Source organism: Triticum dicoccoides, chromosome 7B (genome assembly GCF_002162155.2).
Source record: "Triticum dicoccoides isolate Atlit2015 ecotype Zavitan chromosome 7B, WEW_v2.0, whole genome shotgun sequence".
In the NCBI taxonomy this organism is placed as follows: domain Eukaryota; kingdom Viridiplantae; phylum Streptophyta; class Magnoliopsida; order Poales; family Poaceae; genus Triticum; species Triticum dicoccoides.
Window position 1 is genome coordinate 164,104,871 of NC_041393.1, and position 9,192 is coordinate 164,114,062.

At 43.7% G+C, this 9,192-nt stretch overlaps 1 pseudogene; it reads left to right on the forward strand.

The window, feature by feature from the left end:
- The first annotated feature begins 1,028 nt into the window (after window positions 1-1,028).
- Window positions 1,029-2,042, forward strand: LOC119338772 (annotated as a pseudogene).
- The last annotated feature ends 7,150 nt before the right edge of the window (window positions 2,043-9,192 follow it).

Consider the following 9,192-nt stretch of genomic DNA (forward strand, 5'->3'; position numbering starts at 1 on the left):
TTGCTAATTCCACAGCTCCAAGTAGCTGCTGCAAAAGATGAGTACCGAATTAGCATAAAGGACACCTTGTACTGCTACGTCAAACTACTCGGTACTTCTCTTAGTGTAACTATGGTACTGCCTCCCTAGCAGGAATAATTCTCAGCAGGTACTTCCTCGCTCGCATGTTGTACTGCTCTGTACTTCTACCTAAATATTGTATGTACTTCCTGTTACTGCTACCTTTGTACTTCCCGTAATTCTCCACTCAGGAGGTCAAAATTTCATTCAATCTCCTAGCCGCCCGCCAGAGTAAAAAGAATGCCACAGAATGCCACAATGAAGAGAAGTACATTTTACCCTCGCACCTCTCGCTGGAGAAGGAGCTCGCGCTTATGCTTGAGGTTGGAACCCGTAATAACCCAGCACCCGTAGAATATGAGTTTCGTACTGCTCTGCAATAATTTTTTTTGTATTACTCAAAATGATTAAATTGTATTGCTCGTAAATTATTTTACATAAGTCAGTTTCCTTCGACATGTATCTTGTACTTCTTGGGACCATCAATTTTGTACTTCTTGATCTTATAGGGTTTGTACTTCTCAATTACACAATTTTTATTAAGGCTAGTTTTGCATTTTTATCTGCACTGCTGCTTCTCTTCACTACAGAGAACCTTTTTTGCATTTCCCTAAGCTTGCTAATTCCACAGCTCCAAGTAGCAGCTGCAAAAGATGAGTACCAAATTAGCATAAAGGACACCCTGTACTGCTACTTCAAACTACTCGGTACTTCTCTCAGTGTAACTATGGTACTGCCTCCCGAGCAGGAATAATTCTCAGCAGGTACTTCCTCGCTCGCATGTTGTACTGCTCTGTACTTCTACCTAAATATTATATGTACTTCTCATTACTGCTACCTTTGTACTTCCCGTCGAACACCTCGATGGTAGGGATACACAGGCTACTACCAATCTATTTCGCCGCTGCTCGAGCTAATCCACTACACCGGGGCGCGCCTCCGCCCGGCGCCCCGTACCGCCGCCATCCATGGAGATCTCCCTGGACGCGCTGGTGGGCGTGCAGCGGATCGGGCAGGACCTGGCCTACCGCCTCGCGCAGGGCGCCTTGGGGCTGCTCCTCCAACTCCATGTGCAGACGCCGCAGCTCCCGTGGCCCACCCCGCCGCTCAAGCTCCTCCCCTTCGACATTGAGCTCCCCGCTGCCCCCTTCGCGGTCAGCGTCGACCTCCCGGCCGTGGTCGTCGCGTCCTTCATGGAGATCAGCGGCCGACTTGGGCAGGCTGAGTCAGACCTCGGCGCCTCCGTCGGCGGCGCCGTGCAGCAGCTGTCGCGGTAGCTTCCCGCGCCATTCCACGCGCTATGCCGGAAGTGGGAGGGGGTCGTCGCACCACCGACGCCGGCGGCGGTGGACGAGGGGGAAGTGGGGCTCGCCACGGAGAGGGCTACCGAGAGCGGGGTAGCCTTGGAGGGTGTCGGGGAAGGAGGATCCCTTGAGGAGGTGGCTGCGGCGGTGGCGGCGGCCACTGGGAGTGCCGCTGTCGCCAGTGCGGCCGGGGTCGGGGCCGAGGGTGCTTGGTCGGGGGATCTGTTTTCGAGATCCGGGCAGGTGTTGCCTGGTCGGGTCGGTCTCCAATTCAAAACTACCTTATATAGGGGCTTGCCTATTGTAGAATATTATTCTACAATCAGTTGTAGAATATACCCACCCTATATATATGCACATATGTATGTGGAGTTTGTCCTATGTATTGGTGTTTCTAACTCTTTGGTCCCAATGAGGTTGGGTACCATTTGTTTGTGTTGTTGTTCTAGGAACAATTGGAGATGCATTGGATGCTCGGCTCACTCACAAGGAAGGTGTTGTCACCATGTGCTTATTGTAGTCAAGCTAGGATGATCAATGAACCACTATCTACCTTCAATTGGTTTCTTCTACATCCTTCCAATGATATCTCGGTAACAAGTATCTTTTCATGCATTATTTTCTTTCATTCAACCTTGTGTAGGTTGCATCCGGCATGCTATTCATTCCATCTTGTGATACTTGTTTCCTTTCTCAAAGCATCTCAACGATAATCTCATGTTGCTAGTTGTGATGTCTTTGATGGTTGTGTGGTAGGAATTCATTTATATACAATAAGACCATATCTAGCCATGTGCTATGCTTCTAAGCAAATATCTTATTGGTATATGTATGACTTCCTTTTGGATATCTTGTTCCTTCGTGTTGTAACTATTTCGGGTGTACATCCTTCTTTGTAGATATATATCATCATGATTTCGTCTACCTAGAATCTTATACACTTGAGAGAAGTTGCATATCTAGATGATATCCTTTCTTTCATGCCCACCTTGTCTTTCTTATATTATTTCTGTGGTGGCTCTGTGAAAGCTTTTACCTTCAGTGTGTCTTATATCGTGACATCTTGATGCACTCTTGTGTGGTGAAGATTATTTTCCTCATGCTTATCTTTACTAGGCTTTTGCCATCTTAATTGGTATCCCTCGTCTTGATGAGGCCTTCATCTTCTATCTTTACCATGGGTTGTCGCAAGCTTTGTTGTTATCATTTTAGTGAGCTTGTGAACCCATTTGCTAGTTGGGTGTGTGTGGAGAGGACATGTCATGCATTGTGTATCTCATTTATCCAAGACTATGTTGATGCTTAATGCTCATCCTTATTTTAGTCTTCTCAAGTGCTTTGCCATGACTCACACACATCATTTTGGTTGAGCCTATTCTTAGTTGCCTCTTTTACATGATTGCTCAACCATTTGTTTGTTGCAAGTGCTAGGATTTGTTTCCTATATGCTCACTTGCACTTGTTGTAAGTTTCTTTTGATTTTGGGGGAGCTATGATCCTATTCTGTGCACTTTGTATTCAAATACAAAAATTCTTATGTGTGCACAAATCATGGGGACCTTCTCTAGTTTCTTTTAAGAACACTCCTTCGCTCATATTCTAATATCCTTTATTCATGTGGCTCGTAGGATCTTTGGTCTAGTTGGTTCAATTGATATCCTTTGATTGCTTGCTTCAATTGGTACCTTTTGATTGCTTGATTGCTTGTGTCTCTCTTTGTTATGTCCTTGTGGCATCTCATTCTTTAGCAATCTTTGTGCCTCAATATAGTTAGTATTCCTCCAAGTATTTACCTTTGGATATGTGTATGTCATTCCACTATCTTTTTGAGAAATACACAATTTATGGAAGAACCCGTTTTATATTGGCCTTCTAAGCTTTTCGCCCATTTTGGCAATCGGTGCCAATGGGGGAGAAGTTTCAGAGAGTTTTGTGGTGAAGGTTTTCAGAGTTTTCTCCTTGCTTTGGTTTTGTTCCTACGCATTTGCATCTCATTCTCCTGCATCATTGGTTGTTGCATTGCATGGCGATGCATAATTCCTTATATAAACTCTCTTGAAAGTGATTGTCATCAATTACCAAAATGGGGGAGATTGAAAGGACACATGGTGCCCCCATGTGTGGTTTTGGTAATTGATGACATTCTCTATGGACTAATGGTTGCATTGAGTTATATTTGAAGGATTTGTCCATAGGCATTTCTTGAAGTACATGTGTTGGTTTCAAGGAGTTTATGAGTTGACCAAGGTGTTATTAAGGAATTATCCAAAGATTGGTCATGTGAGTATTGAGCTTATTGCAAGCATGTCTTGAATAAGAAGATTGTGTGATCATTCATGTTTACCTTCAAGACATCATCCAAATGAAGAGAGTTGGAAAGAGTCAAGGTTGATCAAGACTAAGTACAGAGAGTGATTCAAGTTGATCATCACACAAAGCGTAGAAGATACACCGAGTGGGATCAAGTGATCTCACGGTTTGGTAAGCATTGTCCATTGCGCTTTGTGTACCAACCCATGGTATTTGTGAGAGTTATATTTGGGGTTAGGTTTGCTTCCATGGGCTTGCATCAAGAGGAAGATCACATACAACCCATGGAGGATGACATCAAATCAAGGTTGTGTTGTGCAAGTTCAAGTGGAGCATCACAAAGAAATCATGTTTGTAGCTTGTCATCCATTATGGTATCAATGGACTTGTGAAGATGTGCCAAAGACTGGCTCACCCATAGTGGAGTATGGGGGAGCAATCAACTAGTCTTCATCGAGCGAACGCAATCAAAAAAGGTGGTCCAACTTGAGGGAGTCAAGATCGTCGTCATCTAGCTCAAGGGGACTTCGTGCAAGGCAAAGGTTTGTCCTTGATAGGTTTTATATTTTACCGGTCTCATGGTGATAGTTTGGACACCGGGTTATAGGATCGATAGCCGTACTATCAAGGGGGGCTCTCAAGTGAGTAGCTTGATCGTATCGTTCGTCGAGAGCTCAAACCATTGTATCCTTGCATCATCTTTCTTTATTCTTATTTGTATTTTCTTTTGAGGTTTTAGATCTTGTGGTTATCTTTGTGACAAACTATAGTACTTTGAAAACGGATTTCATATGCCTCTTCTATTGCGTTTTCAGTGTTGGAGGTTTTACCCGTCTTATTCGAGGAACGGTTCTCACCATTTTCTTATGGGCCTTTTCCTATTTCCTTCTTATTGTTATTTCTGTCAAGATTTGTTAGTCCTTGTTGCTAGCTTTCCAACAAACTTGGTTTCATCATATTTGGAGTCCGTTTGCAGAAGTTGTGTCAGTTTTGGTGTCATTAAAAAGGCTGCAGCGGTACTACCGCTCATGGGAGCGGTACTACCGCTTGGAGGGGATGTAAATTTTTACTACCGCTCTTGGGAGCGGTACTACCGTGGCTACTTCTGTGGCTACTTCCGCTCCGGACCAAAAACACGTCACAAGTCCAGCGGTGGTAGACACGGATGTATTTTTTTAGTACCGCTCGCAAGCAGTAGTACCACTACTCTTTGAGGTAGTACCGCTACCCCTAGTGGTAGTACCATGAGGACGAGCGGTAGTACCACTCTGTGCGGGCTGAGCATAAGGTTGGATTTTTTCCCACCTATAAAAGGGGGTCTTTTTCCCCAATGAACCTTATCCTTTGAGCTCGTGTTCTTCCCCCATTGTTGACCTTCTTCGAGCTTTCTATCTCTCAGTCCCTCCATGGATTCTTGCTAGTTTTGGGGGGAAAGGAGAGAGGAGATCTAGATCCACATTTCCACCAATCACTTTCTCCTCTATGTGAGGGGAACCCCTTGGATCTAGATCTTGGAGTTCTTGGTGTTCTCCTTCTTGTTCTTCCTCTCATTTTCTTTCCTAGCATTAGTTGCTTTGGTGGGATTTGGGAGAGAAGGACTTGAGCACTCCGTGTGCCCTTGCCATTGCATTTGGTGCATCGTTTTGAGTTCTCCATGGTGATACGTGGAAGTTACAAGTTGAGAAGCTTATTACTCTTGGGTGCTTGGTACCCTTGAGCTTGTTCCTCTTGGGTGCTTGGGCGCCCTAGACGGTTGGTGGTGTTCGGAGCTCAAGCATTGTGGTGTATAGCTCCGGGCAAGCGTCGGGGTCTCCAATTGGGTTGTGTATATCGCCCCGAGCAATTTGACGGGTACCGGTGACCGCCCCCAAGGGTTGCCAAAGTGTACGGGTTCAGTGACCGCCCCCAAGAGTTGTCATTTGTACGGGTTCCGTGACTGCCCTTAAGGGCCCCTTAGTGGAATCACGGCATCTTGCATTGTGCGAGGGCGTGAGGAGATTACAGTGGCCCTAGTGGCTTCTTAGGGAGCATTGTGCCTCCACGCTGCTCCAAACGGAGATTAGCATCCGCAAGGGTGTGAACTTCGGGATACATGATGTCTACTACACAACCTTCTTCTTGTAGACGTTGTTGGGCCAGCAAGTGCACAGGTTTGTAGGACAGTAGCAAATTTCCCTCAAGTGGATGACCTAAGGTTTATCAATCTGTGTGAGGCATAGGATGAAGATGGTCTCTCTCAAACAACCCTGCAACCAAATAACAAAGAGTCTCTTGTGTCCCCAACACACCCAATACAATGGCAAATTGTATAGGTGCACTAGTTCGGCGAAGAGATGGTGATACAAGTGCAAAATAGATAGTAGATATAGGTTTTTGTAATCTGAAATAAAAACAGTAAGGTAACTAAAGATAAAAGTGAGCATAAATGGTATTGCAATGATAGGAAACAAGGCCTAGGGTTCATACTTTCACTAGTGCAAGTTCTCTCAACAATAATAACATAGATAGATCATATAACAAGCCCTCAACATGCAACAAAGAGTCACTCCAAAGCCACTAATAGCGGAGAACAAAAGTAGAGATTATGGTAGGGTACGAAACCACCTCAAAGTTATTCTTTCGGATCGATCTATAAAAGAGTTCGTACTAGAATAACACCTTAAGATACAAATCAACCAAAACCCTAATGTCACCTAGATACTCCATTATCATCTCAAGTATCCGTGGGCATGATTATACGATATGCATCACACAATCTCAGATTCATCCAACCAACATAAAAGTACTTCAAAGAGTGCCCCAAAGTTCTACCGGAGAGTCAAGAACGTGTGCCAACCCCTATGCATAGGTTCCCAATGTCACAAAACCCGCAAGTTGATCACCAAAACATACATCAAGTGGCACATGATATCCCATTGTCACCACAGATAATCACGGCAAGACATACATCAAGTGTTCTCATAAAAGACTCAATCCGATAAGATAACTTCAAAGGGGAAACTCAATTCATCACAAGAGAGTAGAGGGGGAGAAACATCATAAGATCCAACTACAATAGCAAAGCTCGGGATACATCAAGATCGTGCCATAGAGGAACACGAGAGAGAACACGAGAAAGAGAGAGATCAAACACATAGCTACTGGTACATACCCTCAACCCCGAGGGTGAACTACTCCCTCCTCGTCATGGATAGCGCTAGGATGATGAAGATGGCCACCGGTGATGGGATCCCCCCTCCGGCAGGGTGCCGGAACGGGCTCCCGAGAGGTTTTTGGTGGCTACAGAGGCTTGCGGCGGCGGAACTCCCGATCTATCTTCTGTTCTGGAGGTTTTAGGGTACAAGAGCATATATGGGTGTAGGGGGTATGTCGGTGGAGCTACAGGGGCCCCACAAGGTAGGGGGCACGCCCGGGGGGGTGGGCGCGCCCCCCACCCTCGTGGGCAGCCCGTATCTCCCCTGACGTGCACTCCAAGTTCCCTGGGTTGCTTTCCTTCCAAAAATAACTTCTCCAGTTGATTTCGTTCCGTTTTGACTCCGTCTGATATTCCTTTTCCTCGAAACACTGAAATAGGCATAAAACAACAAATCTGGGCTGGGCCTCCGGTTAATAGGTTAGTCCCAAAAATAATATAAAAGTGGATAATAAAGCCCAATATTGCCTAAAACAGTAGATAAAGTAGCATGGATCAATCAAAAATTATAGATACGTTGGAGACGTATCAAGCATCCCCAAGCTTAATTCCTTCTCGTCCTTGAGTAGGTAAATGATAAAAAAGAATTTTTGATGCGGAGTGATACTTTGGCATAATTTCAATGTAAATCTTCTTAATTTTGGCATGAATATTCAGATCCGAAAGACTCAAGACAAAAGTTCATATTGACACAAAAATAATAATACTTCAAGCATACTAATCAAAGCAATCATGTCTTCTCAAAATAGCATGGCAAAAGAAAGTTCATCCCTACAAAATCATATAGTTAGGCTATGATTCATTTTCATCACACAAAGATGTTCCCAACTTCTATACCCCCTATGACAAGCCAAGCAATTGTTTCATACTCAAATAATCTCAAACTTTTTCAACCTTCACGCAATACATGAGCAGAGCCATGGATATAGCACTATGGGTGGAATAGAATATGATGATGGGGATTGTGTGGAGAAGACAAAAAAGGAGAAAGTCTCACATTGACGAGGATAATCAACGGGCTATGGAGATGCCCATCAATTGATGTCAACATGAGGAGTAGGGATTGCCATGCAACGGATGCACTAGAGCTATGTATGCTCAACAAAAGAAAACTAGTGGGTGTGCATCCAACTCGCTTGCTCATGAAGACCTAGGGCATTTGAGGAAGCCCATCGTAGGAATATACAAGCCAAATTCTATAATGAAAAATTCCCACTAGTATAAAGAGACAACTTATGAGACTCAATACATGAAGAACAAGGTGCTACTTTGAAGCACAATATATGAGACTCACTACATGAAGAACAAGGTGCTACTTTGAAGCACAATATATGAGACTCACTACATGAACAAGGTGCTACTTTGAAGCACAAGTGTGGAAAAAAGGATAGTAGCATTGCCACTTTTTATTTTCTTTTAATTTTTATTTTGTTTATTTTGTTTTTTGGGGCTTTTTTTTTCTTTGGCCTTTTTCTTTTTTTTCTTTTTTTGGGACAATGCTCTATTAAATTATGATCATCACACTTCTATTGATTACAACATAAGGATTACAACTCGAAACTTAGAGCAAGATATGACTCTATATGAATGCCTCCGGCGGTGTACCGGGATGGTGCAATGAATCAAGAGTGACATGTATGAAAATAATGCATGGTGGCTTTACCACAAATACGATGTCAACTACATGATCATGCAATGGCAATATGACAAAAGTAATGTATGTCATGAATATGATGATAGAAGTTGCATGGCAATATATCTCGGAATGGCTATGGAAATGCCATGATAGGTAGGTATGGTGGCTGTTTTGAGGAAGATATAAGGAGGTTTATGTGTGATAGAGCGTATCATATCACGGGGTTTGGATGCACCGGCGAAGTTTGCACCAACTCTCAAGGTGAGAAAGGGCAATGCACGGTACCGAAGAGGCTAGCAATGGCGGAAAGGTAAAAGTGCGTATAATCCATGGACTCAACATTAGTCAAAAGAACTCATATACTTATTGCAAAAATTTAGAAGCCATCAAAAATCAAGTACTATGCGCATGCTCCTAGGGGGATAGATTGGTAGGAAAAGACCATCGCTCGTCCCAGACCGCCACTCATAAGGATGCACAAGCCAGGTACACTTCATGTTTCAAATTTGTTACACAACTTTAACCATACGTGCATGCTACGGGACTTGCAAACTTCAACACAAGCATTTCTCAAATTCACAATTACTCAACTAGCACGACTTTGATATTATCACCTCCATATCTCAAAACAATTATCAAGTATCAAACTTTTCTTAGTATTCAACACACTCATAAGAAAGTTTCACATA